The 20,981-nt window shown below is 34.1% G+C and overlaps 6 pseudogenes across 6 annotated transcripts; 2 read left to right on the top strand and 4 right to left on the bottom strand.

Moving 5' to 3' along the window:
- Window positions 1-2,651: 2,651 nt before the first annotated feature.
- AT1G36485 lies at window positions 2,652-4,052 on the bottom strand (annotated as a pseudogene; the record flags this gene model as incomplete). Its single annotated transcript has 1 exon — window positions 2,652-4,052.
- Window positions 4,053-5,367: 1,315 nt separating this feature from the next.
- On the bottom strand, window positions 5,368-7,176 carry AT1G36480 (annotated as a pseudogene; the record flags this gene model as incomplete). The annotated part of the gene is made up of 1 exon: window positions 5,368-7,176.
- An 898-nt stretch (window positions 7,177-8,074) lies between these two features.
- On the top strand, window positions 8,075-11,921 carry AT1G36470 (annotated as a pseudogene; the record flags this gene model as incomplete). The annotated part of the gene is made up of 1 exon: window positions 8,075-11,921.
- An 871-nt stretch (window positions 11,922-12,792) lies between these two features.
- AT1G36460 lies at window positions 12,793-15,252 on the top strand (annotated as a pseudogene; the record flags this gene model as incomplete). The annotated part of the gene is made up of 1 exon: window positions 12,793-15,252.
- Window positions 15,253-16,173: 921 nt separating this feature from the next.
- Window positions 16,174-17,798, bottom strand: AT1G36450 (annotated as a pseudogene; the record flags this gene model as incomplete). Its single annotated transcript has 1 exon — window positions 16,174-17,798.
- A 1,382-nt stretch (window positions 17,799-19,180) lies between these two features.
- Window positions 19,181-20,566, bottom strand: AT1G36445 (annotated as a pseudogene; the record flags this gene model as incomplete). The annotated part of the gene is made up of 1 exon: window positions 19,181-20,566.
- Between the last annotated feature and the right edge of the window lie 415 nt (window positions 20,567-20,981).

Here is a 20,981-nt window from a genome sequence, read left to right as displayed (position 1 = left end):
GAGGTAAACGGAATTAAAGCAACTTTAATAACTGATATGTTTTCTAGAAAATTGATAAGAGTAGATTAAAGTTTGGTAAGATTTCATTAAAGCTATAATGATTTTGGAATCAAGTAATTATAGATATGGTTAGTTAAGATTGTGTATCAAATTTTGGTAAGTAATAAATAATGATTAACGAATTTCGTAGAGTTTTAAGGGAGTCAATATGCAATATATTTAAGTAGTACTTAGCAATATCCATTTTTAAGCAAGTAATTAGTGCAATATCTTAATTGTTCATAAACAATTTGGTCATTGTCCTAAAGAAAATATCTTGTTTGATTGAATTTGTAGGAACTAAACATTTAATTAGGAAATTGATAAATGATTTTTCAACTCAAAATCTTTACTAAAAATGTATATATAGATTAAATTGATGTTATTGTTTCAAATAATGTGAACAAAACTACCCAATTTATGCTATTAAATGAAGTCCAAAAACCCAAGTAATATCAATCACAAATTTTGATTAAACAAAATATTTATTTATAACATTATCTATATTAAAAAAAGTTGAACTAAATTTTGTAGAGTTATTTTGTTTTACTAAGAATTACACAAAATGTCATTACATAAAAGGCAAAAAAGTATTAATTTTTGAAATATTTAAACTTTGTAAAACATTATTAATATTTAAACTTATAAAAAAATAATATTTCAAAAGAGTTATATGGTGGAACGGGTTTGGATCGATATTAATACAAATTTATAATATCATCAACCCAAAATAATGACACAGTTTAAATCTTATTTTAATATGTTATCAGCATCAGTTTTTTTTACAGCACTAATATAAAATTACAAATTTTAATACTAAATAAAAAAATCATAAATCTAACATTATAATGTATACTAATAAAATTTTGCCCATCGTATGAAAGATTAAATCCTAAAATAGAGTACTTATACAATAAATATATATATATGTAAAAGGTTTGTACATTCACAAAATACAAAACAATAGGTTATATAATAATGTTAAGTAACTAAGCAAATTACACTTTCACTTATTATAAAAAAATATACCATGCGGGTTAAAATCTAGTTATCGTATATAATCACAAATCAAAATTCGAAGAATTCTATATTATTATGTAAACTGTAAAGGTTGATCATTCTCACAAGAAATCAACACCTATGAAAGAATATTTATGTGTAGTAAATTAAATATAAATATTTGTATGAATATTAATCCATGTGTATATCATTATCACTCTATTTCTATAAATTACATGTTTGGGTAATTATAAACTCAACCTAATTATAAATATTTGGGTACTGTACTGTCCAAAATTTATAGTTTGTTTAAAAGCCGAACAGTCCAAATGATAAAGAAACTAAATAATGGCAAAATACTTTAAGGAGTGATTGCCTGATTCGTTGGGTAGCTCAATTTTTAAAACTTCTATTATTTACCAATCCGGATTAAATATATAAAGTAGGTCTCATTCATAACTACATGTTTTTTTTCATGTTTTACTTGTTTCCCTAAAACAATTACAGGCTGTAATTTCTTTTTATCATATCAAAAGAATGAGACCCTATTAACTGTAATCTACAGATCAAATCTTATAATAAATTTTTTGATCTAATCACGTATTTGTTTTTTCCCTATTAATTCATGGATATTTTTCTTAATCATGTACGAGTTTTTTTCTTGCACTACTTTTATAAACCAGTTCCTGCCCTTCGCCACATAAATCCTCCACTTTCTCCAGTTGTCTCTACTTTTACATACCACCAAAAAAATACGTATAATATATAGACTTTGTTCCCATGGCTTTCATTTTTGTCTTTAGCTTCATTTCCCAAAACAACACTTGGCTGTTTTCATTATTTCGTGAATATATGTTGATCATATTAATTAACTCCCACTCTCCGCCGCATAACCTCTGCATTTTCTCCACCTATATTAAAATATTAGATATCCAACTTTATTTTTGTATATAATATATTACGCCAATGATCGGGTTAAACAGGTCGAATTATTCGGTTTACAAAAAAATTAGTCGATTTAAATCGAAATTAATTTCGGTTCGAGTCGGTCAATTTTAGTTTAAACGTGTTGGTTATCAGATTTTTATCAAATTCCGAAAAAAAACAAACAAAAAAACGAATTAGACATGTTGAAAGAAGAAAACACATAAACAAAATGTGTTTTTTTAGTAGTTTACAAATACCAACTATTATAGAAGCTGCTAAGCTATTGTTCATCAAGTTACATCAATTACTTATCATAGAACCATACAAAAGCTCATGTAATCTCTTATGAGAACCTATCTTTCTTTTAATCAAAAATATTTTCTAAGAAGATCATCTTGTTGGTGTGTATATTCAGCAAAACCCTTAATCTATTTTCTTGCGTATATCCAAAGGATCTAAGTTTCGGTATCTTGAAGCCCTTCCGCAAGCTTCTGTGATATGCATCGATTCATTCAAATCTATCCAACATCACGGCTTCACAGCCACCTCTATCATTTGCTCAACTTAAAAGTGTCGAGTCCTTGGGATGATCTCATCAGAAGCCAACCCGATTCAAATCCTATCTGGCGACGAGGGGAACGATGTTCTTCAGCCCAAATCAAAGCGGAAGAAGAGAAAATGGAAGAACAAAGTTTAAATGTGTTTCAACAGACAAAATAACGTCGTTTTGTCTCTACAATAAACGATGTCGTTTTGTTCTAATAGAGCAAATAAATGAGACATTAATGCCGTAAAAATTATGTTAACCTATTTAACGACATGACTCAAATAGCAAGTCAACAATAACTTTGTCATTTATTTCGAGAGTCAACAAAAACTTTAAGATTTATTTGTCTTCCGTGAAATTCAAGATTAAATCGTCCCAAATTTAAAAATTTGTGATTTTTTGGATATTTTCCCCAAAAATATATAGGATTAAAGTATGATCTTTACAAAAATAAAAATGTTAGACAAGAAAATTTACCTGAACATAGATTTCATTTTTCTCCTCTATGGTAAGGGGATTCATTGTTGAATTCTCTCCATCAGAAAGCTGCATTTGAGCCATGCGTTCTTATAAAAGTTCATCATACTTTTCAGCAATTACTCTTGCTTTTTCATCAACATATGTTCCATCAACTTTTTTGATGTGTTTTTTCGTCACTGCAATGAAAGAAGAATCTTCATTGTTTGCTTCCTACATATAAAATATTAAACAAAAATAAACATACCTTTAAAATTATGAAAACAAAACACAACAGTATGAAAAGTAAAGATATATGAGCATTACCAAAGTATCTTGAACTTTGGGATAAGAACGTGATCCAGATCTGTGACTGTGTGGATTTAAACCATCACGATTAAACAGTCCAGAAGAACGCGCTTTTTCGCTTTTTTCTTTAATTTTTGGAATCCTCCAATAAGCTACCATAACTCTCCAATGTGCAGCTAGAATCCATTCAGGTTGTTTACCTCTCGACTTTGCAAGGCTAACCATTCCTTTGAGCCGAGCAGCAGCAAGTACTTCAAAGTTTGTTTTCACTAGATGCTCAATTGAAGCATCCCACTCAAACCATGTCTATAATACAAAGTATGCAATTTGTACAAATATAACAATCGTTTCTGAAAATATTACAGAGAACTGCAATTAAACCAAACCAAGCTTCTTTGTAATAAATTGGCACTTTTTCCAACTATACCGTGGTCCTTTAAAACACCCTTTAATGATCTGTCGAACACGTGTTAATACTTCGGTGTTGTTTTTGAACCTGTTACATGTGTATTTTCATTATTTACAATTCTGTTTCATGAAATAAAGTAGTTTGAGACTAAGAGTATCATTACCATTTAGCTCCATTCCTTCAAGATGGGTGGAGAATTCGAACATGATTTTGTATAGGTGGAATTTCTTCCATCTGATCACTTGATTCATCTTTTGGTTCTTGGGGATTCCCAAGATTAGGAGAAGGAGGTATTTCAAAAACAGTAGGCAGAGAATTTGATACTCTTCCATACGAACGTCCGCCTATCACGAGTGGTGGACGCACCTCTAGTTGGCAAAACAAAATTTATAAAATAAAATAACTCACAAAATTCGTAATTGATGATATATATTCTCAGCTTATTGAGATAAAATAGAAACCTGTAAAATCAATTAATTTGGATTTTTAGCAGTATGATACTAATTTTTTTACACAAACGAAATCAAACTAAGAATTTAACAAATTACAATTTTTTGAACAGGCCACAAAGTGATCATGAAGTTTTGTTTAAACATAGTTATAAAACTCAAAAGATTAACAATAGAATTTAAACCTTGAAATCAGTTGATGTGGAAGAGACAAAGGAGAGAGACTATAGATTCCACGTCGAGATGAACAACAGCGGAATCAGGAAGAAAGAAACCGGTGTGAGAGTAATGGATCGACCTTTACGTAAGACAGTCTTAGGGTAAAACGTAAGAGGAGGAGGAGGTTTGTGTGACACAATTATATATTAAGAGATATTTTAGGGTATTGGTGACGGTACAGTGATTTTATTTAGTCACAACCAAAAAATTTAATAGTTTTTACATTGTATTTCACCGCCTAAATGTTTTTCTTTGTTTCTCTCTCCTAAAACAAATTTCCTATAATTGTGACTTGAAATCATCAAAATATATTCTCACCTGTCCGTATACGTATCTTCCGTCTCCATATACATATTTCATTTGATTTTTTATTAGATACAAATGCTTAGTGATTTATGGAACAACACAATTTTGGGAATAATATTTGGATATGTTTACCATATCTTAATTTACAAAAAATAATTAATTTATTAATAATTGCACGTATTAACAAATTAAAGTGTAATTGCTTGTTAAATACCTTAAATTAAAATCTAGATTTTAAGATAAATTTACAAATATTTTAAATATATTTTAATCCAGGAATAATTAAAAAGGTTTGAGTCAATTTATATTTAGTGCAAATATTAGCTTTTTCATCATTAGTTTGTTAACTTTTCATCTTATATATTCATTATCTTGCTACAATTCAATTCTTTCATACATGAAAAATCACAAACAAAACAAAATGCGACAAATAGAAAGCAAATTACAAGACGATCAACCCATTAGCAAGACAAATCCTCACAAATTTGATGTAAACATAACCCTATTATAGCGAAGAAGTGGTTCATTTTAACAAGTATTGGAACTAAAACATATTAGAGCAGAAAATTTCCAATCTACTGAGAAGACAATCTCTAGTACCACACGTAATTTTGATCAGAAAAATCCGTATTTCGAAAAAGAAGAATCTCATCTTAACAAAGGATGGAATGAAGTTAAACTGGAAATGCTGAAGCTTTTGCTGCCTCCTCGAAATTTGAAGGATCGATTTGGCTATTGGTTAAGAGGAAATATTTATCTTATACTCTATTTATTAAGATAAAAATAGTATGTCGTTTACATAACTTTCTTCATTTTTTACTGCTTTCAAAATCTCTGCTATGTAGCCTCAATGTCAAAATTGTTGTTGAAGTATTATTTGTTAAAATATATGATTGGGTTTGTTTTTAATATTTGCTTTGATTATCGCTTTGTTAATTAAAAAACTTGTGAAGATATGTAATTATGATTTTGACACAAGTTGTTAATCAAACACATGCTCTGTTACGTAATTATAAAAGAATGCAGAGAGAAGCATTCTTCTTCTCTCTTTGTATAGAGATTATAAAAGAGAATGTGATTTTTAATGGCCGTCAAAATATCTGGTGGTCTCCGCCGCATCTCTTTCAAGCGTGAGGCTTGTTAAAAGTAGCATAAAGTATGAACCTCTTAGTAAAGAAAAAAAATCCTTAGAATAAAAAAATCCTTAAAACTGTAGATGTATCAAGAAGTCTTTAAACAAAAGAATTAAAAATCTCTAACCAAACGTTAAATAAAAACAAACCTTTAAAATTTTTAATAGAAAATTAGTCAGATTTTTCATCTGTTGATTCGATATTTGAGCCATAATCTTTTTCGTCTGATCCGACTTCTTCTTCGTCTTCATTATCATCAAGATCTTCTACTTGATCACGAAGATCAGTGAGTGTCTTTACTTGTAACGAATCGACGATGACATTTGGACCAGCTTTTCATGTTGCATTGCTATGAAATCTAAATTTTGATTAAGCAATATTTTTCCTCTTGGTTGTATCACAACTGTTGCGTTCCATTGTTGATCATTTTTCTTTGTTTTCCGTGGATACGGTACATAGCATACATGATCTGCCTGAGAGACTAAAATGAAAGGGTCATATTTCCCATAAGACTTTGCAACGTTAACATCGATTATCCCAGAACGATTTATTCGTACACCTTCTCCAATGGTTGTATCATACCGATCACATTTGAACACTACAATGTGTAGATGAACCGGTCCATGATAATGAATTTCCAGAATCTCTCTCAATACTCCGTAAAAATCATGTTCTCCACTTGATTTAGAAGATAATGTGTTTTTCACACACAAACCAAATTTAGCATTCTTTTTGTCTTTCTCATGGTCATATATGTGAAATATGTAACCACGAAAAAGTACATAGGCCAAGAAGTAACTTTGGTCATTGAACCATAGGAGAGAGTCTGCAACCATTTTGGATATGAATTCTCACTTAAAGTATTCTCCACCACATATTTATCAACGCATAAAATAACCTCTATTACAATAAGAAAATTCAAATATTAAAATCCGCTAAATTAAAAGTAAGTTTTTACATTTTTTTCCAACCAGTTTGCAAAATTTTCTTCTTTAAGGGAGGTTAGATCATCTCCGGTTATTCCAAGCAACAGCCATGCTATCATCAAAAAGCCAATATATACAAAAAAAAAGTTTCACTATAATAAGTAGCAAAAGTAGAAATTTCTTTATTGATGTATTGTTCCACAATCGAGCCTTCTACTTTTGCCTTATTCTTCACTTTTTTCTTTAAATGGTCCATGTATCGTTCAAAAGGATACATCCATCTAAATTGTACAGGTTCCCCAAGTCGAGGTTCGTGTGGCAAATGTATAAGCAAATGTTCCATGACATCAAAAGAGGATGGTGGAAATATCTTCTCCAAATTACAAAGAACAATAGAAATATTGTGTTCTAACGTTGCAACACTATCTTTTAACACAAATATCCTAGAAAAATAAGCTCACACCTACAAAAATAAAATATTATATAGTTAATACATATATAAATTTTTAATTATGACACATGTATAATTAAATAAATCTAGTACACAAAAACAAAAACTTAACAAAAAAAGTCAAGATGAATGCAATGCAATGAGACAATTTTCTTCTTATGCTCTGTTTTTATGTTTTCTTTTGTTTTATGTTTTATGTTCTGCAACTCTTCTTTTCAATTAATGTAATGGGATGATTAAAAAAAAAAAAAAAGTCTGAACCTTTGTTTACTTAAAATCTATGATGTTAGTTTCGTTTGTTTGTTACAACAAAACAAATTATATTTTCACGTACGTTACTAACTAAGAATAAGAATGTTTTATACGTGATTGACATACACTACAAGAAAACAGGTAAACGACGACTACAATCAGCGACAATAAACGTAGTCGTAACATTATACGACTAGTTGGCGACGGATTTACGACTCGCCTGCGACAACACGAAAAATTGTAGTCACATAGTCGTTGTTTTACGACTACCGTATGCAGTCGGCAAAGTGTCGGCAAGTGACGACTATTTGACGATTATATTATTGAAGGGATATAGTTGTCGTTGCTTAGTCGCTAATTAACGACTATTCTACCGTCTATTTTATTTAGTCGCTAATATGGCGACTACAGGCCGACTAAGTCGTCTAGTCGTCCTGTAGTCGTAGAAACGTCGCACCGTAGTCGTATAAAGTAGATGGAAAACATGTTTCGCATTGGTAAGTAGGTACACCTAATTATTTAGTTGTAGTCGTAAATTAGTCACAAAAATTGGCCTATATAATAAACGTTCACGCAACTCTTCTTTCACCAACAAATCAAAACAACAACAACATCAAAGAGAAAAAAAAAATACTAGTTATTTTATTGTATAATGGCGGGAAACTACAATTATGGCGGTACTGGCGGTTTCTATCGAGATTGGATGTACAAGAGATTTGATGAAGTGACGGGGAATTTGTCAGCCGAATACGTTGCAGGAGTTGAGCAATTCATGACATTCGCTAATAGTCAGCCAATAGTACAGAGTAGTCGAGGTAAATTTCATTGTCCTTGTAGTGTATGCAAGAATGAAAAACTCATCATCTCGGGTAAAAGAGTTAGTAGTCATTTGTTTAGTCATGGATTTATGCCTGATTATTATGTTTGGTATAAGCATGGAGAAGAAATGAATATGGATATAGGAACGAGTTACACGAATAGGACGTATTTTAGTGAGAATCATGAAGAAGTGGGTAATATTGTAGAAGATCCATATGTGGATATGGTGAACGATGCATTTAATTTTAACGTGGGGTATGATGATAACTATCGTCATGATGATAGTTATCAGAATGTGGAAGAACCGGTCCGTAACCATTCAAATAAGTTCTACGACTTGTTAGAAGATGCAAATAATCCTTTGTACGATGGTTGTCGTGAAGGGCAGTCGTAATTATCCTTAGCATCTCGACTCATGCACAACAAGGCGGAGTATAATATGAGTGAAAAGTTGGTGGACTCCGTTTGCGAAATGTTTACAGATTTTTTACCAGAAGGAAACCAGGCAACCACTTCACATTACCAAACCGAGAAGTTAATGCGCAATTTAGGACTTCCATATCATACGATTGATGTTTGTCAGAACAATTGTATGCTATCTTGGAAAGAAGACGAAAAAGAAGATCAATGTCGATTTTGTGGCGCGAAAAGATGGAAGCCTAAGGACGACCGTCGAAGAACCAAAGTACCATATAGTCGTATGTGGTATCTACCTATTGGGGACCGGTTGAAGAGAATGTATCAGAGCCATAAGACAGCTGCGGCAATGCGATGGCATGCTGAGCACCAATCAAAGGAGGGAGAAATGAATCATCTTTCAGATGCAGCAGAGTGGAGATATTTCCAAGGGTTACATCCCGAGTTTGCCGAAGAACCTCGTAACGTTTATCTCGGGTTGTGTACTGATGGGTTCAATCCATTTGGCATGTCTCGTAATCATTCGTTGTGGCCTGTGATCCTAACTCCTTATAATTTACCCCCTGGTATGTGCATGAATACCGAGTACTTATTTCTTACCATTCTGAATTCTGGTCCAAATCATCCTCGAGCTAGTCTTGATGTCTTCCTCCAACCTCTTATTGAGGAGTTAAAAGAGTTCTGGTCTACTGGAGTCGATGCGTACGATGTTTCATTGAGTCAGAATTTTAATCTAAAAGCAGTACTACTGTGGACGATTAGCGACTTTCCGGCGTATAACATGTTATTAGGATGGACTACTCATGGTAAATTGTCTTGTCCTGTTTGCATGGAAAGTACAAAGTCTTTTTATCTACCCAATGGACGGAAGACATGCTGGTTTGATTGTCACCGTAGATTTCTTCCTCATGGTCATCCATCCCGTAGGAACAGAAAAGACTTTCTGAAAGGAAGAGATGCTTCTAGCGAATATCCACCTGAGTCTTTGACAGGGGAGCAAGTTTATTACGAGAGGTTGGCTAGTGTAAATCCACCAAAAACGAAGGATGTTGGTGGGAACGGTCATGAAAAGAAGATGCGAGGCTATGGGAAGGAACATAATTGGCACAAGGAAAGCATCTTGTGGGAGTTGTCTTACTGGAAAGACCTCAATCTTCGACATAATATTGATGTGATGCATACAGAGAAGAATTTTCTTGACAACATCATGAACACTCTCATGAGAGTTAAGGGTAAATCAAAAGATAATATCATGTCAAGATTGGATATTGAGAAATTTTGTTCACGCCCAGGCTTACATATTGATAGTAGTGGCAAAGCTCCATTTCCAGCGTATACATTGACAGAAGAAGCCAAACAGAGTTTATTACAATGTGTGAAATATGATATTAGATTTCCAGATGGTTATTCTTCAGATTTGGCTAGTTGTGTAGATCTGGATAATGGAAAGTTTTCAGGCATGAAAAGTCATGATTGTCATGTATTTATGGAGCGACTACTTCCATTTATCTTTGCTGAACTGCTTGACCGGAATGTCCACCTTGCACTATCAGGTACAATATATACTAACTATATTTTATTCCAACATTTTTTTAATCTAATCATTTAACTTGCACATATATTTTAGGAATTGGAGCATTTTTCCGAGATCTATGTTCGAGAACTTTACAGACAAGTCGCGTTCAAATTCTCAAACAGAACATAGTTTTAATCATCTGTAACTTCGAAAAGATCTTTCCACCATCATTTTTTGATGTTATGGAACACTTACCTATCCATCTCCCATACGAAGCTGAATTGGGTGGCCCAGTCCAATATAGGTGGATGTACCCATTCGAGAGGTTTTTCAAAAAGTTGAAAGGAAAAGCAAAGAACAAAAGATATGCTGCAGGTTCAATTGTTGAGTCATATATCAATGACGAGATTGCTTATTTTTCAGAGCACTACTTTGCCGATCATATTCAAACAAAATCAAGGTAAATATATTTAATTATTTAACGATTAGATATTCTTCGATATTAATTCACTTACATGGATCAGGTTAACAAGATTCAATGAAGGTGAAGTTCCTGTATATCATGTCTCTGGAGTACCTAATATATTTATGCACGTCGGCCGTCCAAGTGGTGAAATGCATGTAGATTGGCTTTTAGAGAAAGACTACCAAAGCGCACATGCATATGTTTTAAGAAATTGTGACTATTTTAAACCGTTTGAGAGGTATTTTTAATCACTCGTTGTTTGTAAATTTTCACTAAGATCACTTTGATAAATTTTTCCTCGTTTGTAAATGTAGTATGTTCGAAGATTATCTTTCTGCCAAATATCCATGCTTGCCCGAAAAAGAACTCTACGCGAGAAGAGCGGAAGAATATCATCTATGGGTTAAAGAATATGTAAGTCTACATCAATTTTGGTTCATTCGAAAGGTGATCATTTAATATATACTAATTGATATTGTTTATCTATTATGTAGGTAACATACTGGAACACTACTTCTCCATTTCCTACTTGGGTTCAAGAGATTGTGCAAGGACCTTTGAACAAGGTTAAAACTTGGCCAATGTATTTCACAAGAGGATATTTGTTTCATACGCAAAATCACGGCGCTGGACGAAAGACATGTAACTATGGGATCTGTGTTAAAGGTGAAAATTACGCTGATTCATCAGATGAAGCGGATTTCTACGGTACCTTAACAGATATTATAGAACTCGAGTATGAGGGTATCGTCAATTTGAGGATCACACTTTTTAAGTGTAAGTGGTATGACCCAAAGATCGGGAGAGGCACTCGACGAAGCCATAGTGGCGTTGTAGACATTCTATCTACGAGGAAATACAATAAATACGAGCCATTTATTCTTGGTACGTAATTATTCTTAAGTCCAAAATACGTTTCTTTTTTAATTATTAATAATCTATCTTTGATATATGTATACAGGATCTCAAGCAGATCAAGTTTGTTATATTCCGTATCCATATACGAAGAAACCAAAGAACATTTGGCTCAATGTTCTAAAAGTCAATCCGAGGGGAAACATTTCTGGAGAATATGAAAACAATGATCCAACTCTTTTGCAAACAGAAAATGATGATGATGTTTTGCTCACTACAATTGAAGATCTTGTTCTTGAAACTCCGGTAGCCAACTTAAACCCAATAATCCTTGATTACGATGTCGGGGATGCTGAACCAGAAGACGAATTCCGATGTAATTTATCGTCCTTGGACGAAGATGAAGTAGAAGATGAAGATGTATAACTGTGTTAATATATGTATAATTATTTGAATAAATATTAGAATGAATTTTGTTTCATAAAATCATTGAACTTTTTTATGATATACAAATATTTCTTCACATCTATAATTATATCAATTTAAAAGTGATTATTATGCGACTAATGAGCAACTAAGATAAGTTTTATTGGGCTTCTAAACGTTGAAATCCAAACCCATTAAAATCGGCGACAAAACGACGACTATTATGCGACAACTGTTTGATATGTTAGGCTTTAAAATTTCGGGGCCCAAACCCATTAGTATAGGCGTCTATATTGCGACTAAATACCGACAAGTTTTGATTTGTTGGGCTTTGAAATTTTGAAACCCAAACCCAGTATAATTGGCGACAAAATTACGACTACTCAACGATACTTGTTTGATTAGTTGGGCTTCAAAATTTCGAGGCCCAAACCCAAATTAGTATGCGACAATTATGCGACTATTATGCGACCTCTATTGTGTTGAAAACCCTAAATCGAGTCATTTCTCTTCGAGCCAAACACTTAGCCAGTTCTTCTTCTTCTTCTTCGTCTTCTTCGTCTCGCAAAACCCTAATCCCCAATTCTCTTTCTTCTTCGATCTTCTTCTTCTTCTTTCTAAGATCGATCGATCTTCTTCGATCTCTCACCTTAAACCTATTCGATCCAACCTCCTCTTCTTCTTCTTCTTTGTCTCGAAAACCCTAATCCCCAAAACTCTTTCTAAGATCGATCCTTTCTCCTTATAGATCGATCTTCTTCTTCTTCCTATAAGATCGATCGATCTTCTTCGATCTCTAACCTTCAACCTCTCCGATCTGCTTCGTCTTCTTCTTCTTCTTCTCTTCAATCTCTTCATTTGGCTCACTATCATGCCTATCGGCGGTCGAGGTGGCTCAAGGAAGCGTAAGACGACGCCGAACGTCACTCAGAGAGCCGGCGCCGGCGGATCAAGACCTGCAAATCTTCCTCCCCAATACAACTTCACTCCGGCGCTGGCGGTTCAAGTTCCTGCGACGGAGCCGGCTCAACAACATGGACCTTCAACGTCTGCACCCCACGTCCGCAACTATCCACCGTCTCTGCAACTCTTCCAGAACTCAACGACTCAACCACAACATCAAGCTCCTCCGCCTCTATCTGAAGAGGTCCACTACACTCCGCCGCCAACAGCGCCACCTTAGCAAACTCCTCCTCAGTCGCGAGATTCAGACGCTCCAGCAAACAGCCACCCGTCGTCTCAAGGGAACAACTTCCAAGAGGAAGTTCCTGGGACGTTGCCGGAGCTACAAGAAGACTCGGCGATGGCTCTGCAATCGACACTCTCTGTGCCAAACAGGGAGCAGTGGTGTTGTGTCTTGTCTCCAATTCTCAAACCTAAAACCGAGTGGTATGTTTTCTTCCTCTATTTTATTCTAGTGTTCTTAGCCTGTGTAGTGTAACTCGTGTTATGGTCTGTAGAATGGCTTGTTAGGGTTTGTGTAACATAGTAGAATCTGCCTTTGTTGGAGTTGGATGTTTGTTAGGGTTTATGTAACATAGTAGAATCTGCCTTTGTTCTAAACTCGTGTGTGATCTTGTTAAGTTCTTCACTTTGTCTATAATCTTGTTAGGTTATTTATTGTGTTCTGTGGTGAATCATGAACATAATTGTGGAACATTTGTTGATTGTTGAACTTAGCATGTTTTCGGCTTTGACATTGAGGATCTGTCTTTGTTCTATACTTGTCTATAATCTTGTTAAGTTCTTTATTGTGTTCTGTTGTGAATCATGAACTTAATTGTGGAACATTTGTTGATTGTTGAACTTAGCATGTTTTCGGCAGACTACCAATGAGGATCTGTCTTTGTTCTATACTTGTTTATACTTGTTCTTTACTGTCTATGATCTTGTTATGTTGATTATTGTGTTCTGTGTGTGATCTTGTCGGCTTATACTTGTCTAGAATCTTGTAGAATCTGCCTTTGTTCAATTATATAGTCTGTTGTAGTTGTAGTGTTTTGGATTTTAAACATGTTTACTTTCTGTCTGTGTTGCATGTGTTTGGAGGTTTACTCGCGACAGAGGATCTAAATTGGTTAGAAAGATCACACGGATTTTTACTCAAAAGTTCAATGCTCCCTACTATAATTGGTCCTGTGTGCCATTGGATAAAAGAGAAAGATTGTTTTTAGAGTTTGCGGTAAGCTTCTTGTATTTCTTCAACTTTCATTAGACTGTACTATTTAATCTGTCATTTGTTCACTAACTTCACACTTTTTTTGTAGAAAACTCACCACTGGGATCCCTTAATAACAGGGACAGTCCAATACTACTTCAATGAGATCGTTAAGAGGCGCTTGAAGGACATGGTTAGCACCGCAAGGAGAACTCGAGAGCAGCCTCCATGGATTGGAGAAACTCTGTGGGGAACCATGTGCGACTACTGGGACACTGAAGAGGCACAGAAAAGGAGTAAGACATATTCCAAAGCTCGTCTCTCTGACCGTAACGGTCTCGGTCCTCACGTCCACTACTCTGGGCCAAAGTCTTTCCAAGAAATCCAAGATGAATTGGTAAGTGTTTCTGCAATCTTCCCATGTGTTTTAGTGATGTTCGTTTAACTGTGTGTGATGTTTAGTCTGTTGATAGTAATGAAGCTTGTGATCTGTGTTTGCAGGAAGAAAAAATGGGAAGACCTGTCCCTCTTGGTGAGGTGTTCATCCAGACACACACTAAGTCGAATGGGACTTATGTTGATCAGAAGGCAGAGAAGATTGCTCTGGCGTATGAGCAGAATGTGAGAGAGAAGCTGTCTGAACTAGAGGCAGCTGCTTCTGCTGTGTCTGATGGCTCTTCACGTCCTCGGGATCTCACACTAGATGAGTATGCAGCCATATTTCTCGAGGTAAGATGTTCTTTGTCTTTTTCAGAGTCTTAGAGACATTTAGGATCTGTCACTAATTATCTTCCTCTTTATTTCTTGTAGTCCACAGAAAAGGATGCAAGAGGCAATCCTTATGGACTTGGCTGTCTTAAAGAAACTCTAGGCAGTGCCAACCGCCAACTCCCCGGAGACTCAACCTTTAAAGCCTTAGAAGAACGGCTGCAGGAAGCTCAGCGGCAAATTGAAGAACAGGCTGCATATAACGAGAAGCGAGATGCTGAGATTGCTGCCCGAGAAGCCGAGACAGCCCGAGTCACAGCTGAGCAAAAGGACAAGCTCGAGCACTTGTCCTTAGTTGAGAAGTATCTCCGCCAAACCGATCCGCAGTTCTTGGACTTCATTGCCACACACTCTTCCACATCCACAGAGCGTATCCCAATTACTCCCCCATCTAATGATCCATAGAATTTAGGTTTCCAAACACTAATTGTATCTTTCAATAAGTTGTATGTTTGAACAAGATAATTTTATGTTTTGAACTTGATTTTCAATATATAAGCAATGTTTTCATATTGTATAGCATATCAATAACAAACAAGAACAATCGATGAACAAACAAGAACAAACAAGAAACCCATCACCTAATGACCAAATCTTTATTCGGACCAAACTATTAGTCGCAAAAAAGTAGTAAATAAGTAGCACTATAGTCGCTGAATCGTCATCAAGTAGTCACATAACTTTACGACAATCATAAGACTAAACAAATTAGTCATAAAAGAATCGTAAAACTGACGTCCAATAGTCGTATATACTTATACGACTATGTTATGACAAAAAGTTTCAAATCCTTGGCAAAGTACTTTTAATCGTCAAAGAGTCGTCGAATAGTCGTAAACATATTTACGACTACTTTACGACAACTGGAAACATACCCAGGGTTTATAATAATTAATCGCAACATAGTCGTAAAGTCGTCGTACACAATTAACGACTACGAAACGACTACATGTTCTCACACGCTCTGTACAGTACAAATAATCGTAGGATAGTCGTCAATAAGTCGCCGACATAATACGACTACGTAACGACGATTTTTCACTGTTTAGTCAGTTGTCGTATTATGGTCGTTGACCAACGACTAATAAACGACTACTGTTTTTAGCGACTATGGATTAATGACTACAGTTATTAGTCGCAAATTAGTCGTATTAGCTTTAGTTACGACTACTAAACGACTGACTTGTAGGTCGTCAATCACCTGTTTTCTTGTAGTGATAGTCCTATAGCTAAAAAGAAAGGAAAAATAGAATTTTTGTTCCTACGGAGGATTTGGAATCATGTGGTATGAGTGGATAATATTACTGTATTTATTCTAATATATGGTTTTAAAAAATTCTAAAACATCTAACATAGATTTTAGTATTCATCTTTCTTTCACACATATTGATTTAAAAAGTATAACTCAACCAAAATATAACCTTTAGTAGGAAATAATATAAATTCGATCAACTAAAAATTATAGACTTACCAGATAATGTTTCGTGTACAGATTTATCCATAAGCTCAGTAGATGTAATTGGAAGTAATCGTCGCATTAACACAGGGCAGTCATGAATTTTCATTCCTGATAATTTTCCTTTAAGTAGATCAATACATTTGGATAGACTAGATAAATACACATCAGAAAATTTAACATATTTTTCGAGTCACTGTAGAAAAATTGTTTTTGCATCAACTTGTAATCTGAAAATTGAAACTGGTGCCTTTCCATCATCTGTTAAATGTAGTTGTGAACAGTTGCAAAGCTCTTTCACAATCAAGTCGTTGTCTGATGTTATCTTTACTATTCTCTTGCACATTAAGCAGTGTATTGATGAAATTATCCAAAAAGTATTTTTTTAGTGGGCATCAAGATTGTGTCGGAAATTATTATTTTTCCAATAAGGTAGCTCCCAAAAAATGTTTTGCTTGTGCGAGTTATGAGTGTAACCATATCCTTGTAGTTTCCCATGGTTTACTCCACAATCAATTGTGTTTGGCAAACTCTTTACTATATTCCACAACTCTTCACATGTTAGCAGTTGAAGTGGAATATCGCTCACAACTCTTCCTTTTTAAAAGTTTTCCTTGTCTTGTCGATAGCTGTGATTCATTGGCAAAAAGCACCGATGACAATCAAACCAACTTATTTTCCTACCATTCTTCAATTGAAATGCATATGTCTCATCCCAACAATAAGGACATGCCAACCGACCATATGTTGTCCACCCCGAAAGCTTTCTGTAAGCTAGAAAATCACTTATTGTCCACATAAGCACATCTCATAAGAAACAGTTTTGCCTTGTATAAATATCATATGCATTACGCTGTTAACCCACAAATCTTTCAACTCTTCTATCAATGGTTGAATAAAAATATCCAGACTTCTCTTCGGATGATTTGGACCAGGAAAGAGAACTGATAAAAACATAAATTATTGTTTCATCCACATGTCAGGTGGTAGATTATATGGAGTCAAGATTACAAGCCACAAAGAATAATTATGTCCAGACATGCCAAATGGATTTAAACCATCCGTGCATAATCCAAGGTAAACATTTCTTGGCTCAGATGCAAAATTAGGGTATACCTTTAGAAAATGTTTACATGCTTCTCCATTAGATGGATGACACGTTTCTCCGTTATTCACTGAGTGCTCTACATGCTATCTCATATCTTTTGTCGTGTTATTCGATTGATATAATCTCTTCAATCTATCTGATATCGGTAAATAAAACATATGACGTTATGCAACTCCCAGGCTTGTGAGTTTGACGAAATCTTTGTTTATTACAGAATTGACAATTCTCTTCTAGTGCAGTATATTTCCAAAATATCATGCAATTATCTTCATAAACGTCAATTTGTGGTAAGGTAAGCCCAAAGACCGCATAAACTTCTTTATATCATAAAACGAATTAATTGAATTGTTACCTTCTAGCAAATAGTCTTGTAGTAATTGAGTTGTTAACCCATTGTAATTACATGGACAAATATAATATCTTTGTAATTTTTACAAATATATTGTCGTAGTCTGATGGCTACTCATAGATAGGTTATTCCTCTTAATTCGAGTTCGATACATAAAAATAAGTAAGGTGGATATCGAACTCGAATTAAGAGGAATAACCTATCTATGAGTAGGCATCAGACTACAACAATATATTCGTAAAAATTACAAAGAGATTATATTTGTCCATGTAAAATTACCATAGGTTAATTTTTAACCGCAGTCAGCGATTCTGTTAGTAAAGTTAACGATCGTTAACTCGGAGGTACGATTTTACCAATATATAAAAAAGGAGGTTTTTAAAGAACACGGAAATTAAATGATGTACTTTTCTTCCAACTTTAATAATACGCGTATTAAATGACAAAAAAAAATGGAGGTTTTTTCGGGGTTTTCCCCAATTAATATATGCATGCTTATATATTAAATGTATATTATAGACTAAAAATTATATGTATATATACATGCTTATATATAACGCTTCCAACACATATCCGCTTTCTATATGTTTTACAAAACCCGCTTCCGCGATTCCAAACGCTTCCGCTTCCGCGTACCCGCTTATGATTCCATGCAGCTTAGGTTTTGTTGCAAAAAGAAGGGTGGTAAAAATCTCATTTTGATGCTTTGTAAGAAAATTTGATGGGTGAAATCTTAACAACTTTTACAATTTCAAAAATGTAGCTTATGAACGATAACCATGTGTTTAAGTGGGTAGATGAAGCTTTTACAAATGAGATTGAACAGTTGGAATTTGAAATCGGCGTTCTTGAAGTAGAATTTAGAGTGATAGATGGAAAGGAACCAAGAGAGGATGGTAAGCGATCTGATGGAAAGGGAAAAAAAAGGAAGGAAATTAAGATGGTAATTGTTTTTAGTTGTGGCTGTTTAATCACCATGGCAATTAGAATGTTGTGTTTGTAGTAGAAAAAACCTAACTGATGTAATTAATATTTAATTATGAATAGTAAGTGTTGAATTTGATGTGATGAATCTAATTATGAAGACTAAGTGTTGTATTTGTAGTAGACAAAACCTATTTATTTGGATTCATATTCTTGTCTTATCAATTACGAAGACATATAGTTGTAACTACAAAACAAAAAAACATCTCCAATGGTTGTTTCTATTTTTTTTCTTTAAAATAGAGAAACTCTATAATAGAGATGAGTTTTCCTCCAATGGTTGTCTCTATTTTTTCCTCGATAAAAAAATATTCTAAAATAGATTCTTTTCTGTTTTAGTATTAATACCTTTAATTTACAAAGTTGCAAATTAACCCATTTACTTGAACTCTTATAAAACTTTCATAAAAAAATTATAATTGTTTTAATTAAACTTTATTAAGGAAAAACAACATTACATCGTTTAAAAATAAGAAAATATTATAGATTTTTGTAACCATCGGTATTAGTATATTTTCCCCACAAATGATCAATTAGTGCATTTCGAAGTGAAAAATGAGCTTCTTTATCTCTGATTTTTCTAAATCGACCAAGCAACTCTTGGAACTAGATATCATCATCTTCTGCTATTTGGACTGTTGGAGGTGGAACAGTCCCTTAAACTTCAATCGGTGCATCGAGATCACGCTCATCCTCGATTATCATATTATGTAAAATTATACATGTGATCATTATGTCATGTAACACACTTTTCCCAAAAATGTACTAGTCCTTTCAAAATAGCAAAACGCGATTGTAGAACTCTGAATGCACGTTCAACATCTTTTCTGCATGATTCTTGTTGTGTTGCAAAATATTTGTTCTTTGGACCTCTTGACTCATGAATAGTTTGTACTATGGTGGACCATTTAGGATATGTACCATCAGCCAAGTAATAACCCATATTATATTCTTTTCCTTGAATGATATAATGAAGAGGAGGAGTAATACCTTAAGCGAGTCTGGAGAAAAGATGGGAAAACTCGAGCACATTGATATCATTATTAGTTCCTGGCAATCCAAAATATGCATGTCATATCCAAAGATCATAATCTGCTAACGCTTCAAGTATTATAGTAGGTGATCCACTACGGCCTGCATATTGTCCCGCCCAAGCAGTTGGGCAATTTTTCCACTTCCAATGCATATAATCCAGGCTACCAAGCATTCCGGGAAAACCTCGTTTTTCACCAATGTAAAGCTAGAAACATCATTAGGTGTTGGTGATCGTAGGTACTCTTCTGAAAATATATCCACTACGGCTCGACAAAATCTTTTCATGTTTTCGATTGTCGTTGATTCGCCTATCTTCATGTACTCGTCCATGGCATCTGCAGGAAGATCATATGCTAGCATCCAAAACACTGGCGTTATTTTTTGAAGAGATGATAATCCAAGTCTACCCATTGAATCTCTTCGTTGTGTGAAGTAGGCGTCATGATTTTCAACTTCATGAACAATACAAAGAAATAGGGGACGAGAGACAAACGATATCTTCTGCGAAATATAGCTTCATTGTACTTTGGAGTCTCTGAAAAGTAATCATTAAACAATTTGTCATGAGCACTTTCTCGATCGCGGTAGATGAAAGAATGTCCGGGAACTGAACCACCATGAGTGGCCTGGTTTTCTTGTTGATTGAGAAGGAATTGAATAACCGAATTGTTATTAGTAATAGCAAGTTGTATTGCTTCTTCTTCATGATCGCAATTATTGATCATAATTTCATCATCCGAAGAAGAAAATGATGAAAGATGAAAATTTGGTAAATTATTACTCATTTTGACAGATATACTTATAAGGATAAGTACTTTATTTGTTGTCACTAAAACCTAAAAGCTTTAGTCGTATATATAAAATAAATTTGATTACATTTTTTAATTCAAAAACATTTTTTCTATTTGAGTTATACCGTATGTCCGGTCAAACACAACATTCACAATTACCTATTATGGTCAAACAAAACATTCTCAAACAAAGTATTTTTCAATGTTGCATCATCTCTAAACATTCTTCTGTTTGTCTAGTCAAACAAAACATTGACAAATCCCAAATCAAGACTTTGACCATTATAAATAGCGTACACATGCATTGAAAAAATTAGACATGCATTATTTAATTAGTTGACTATCTAATGTACACATGCATTGGTTACGTAGATTTGCATGTGATGTAGAGACATGCATTGGTTAATTAGT

Source organism: Arabidopsis thaliana, assembly GCF_000001735.4.
Source record: "Arabidopsis thaliana chromosome 1 sequence".
NCBI lineage: Eukaryota > Viridiplantae > Streptophyta > Magnoliopsida > Brassicales > Brassicaceae > Arabidopsis > Arabidopsis thaliana.
The sequence above is the reverse complement of the archived record's forward strand: the minus strand, read 5'-3'. Positions and strand labels throughout refer to the sequence as shown.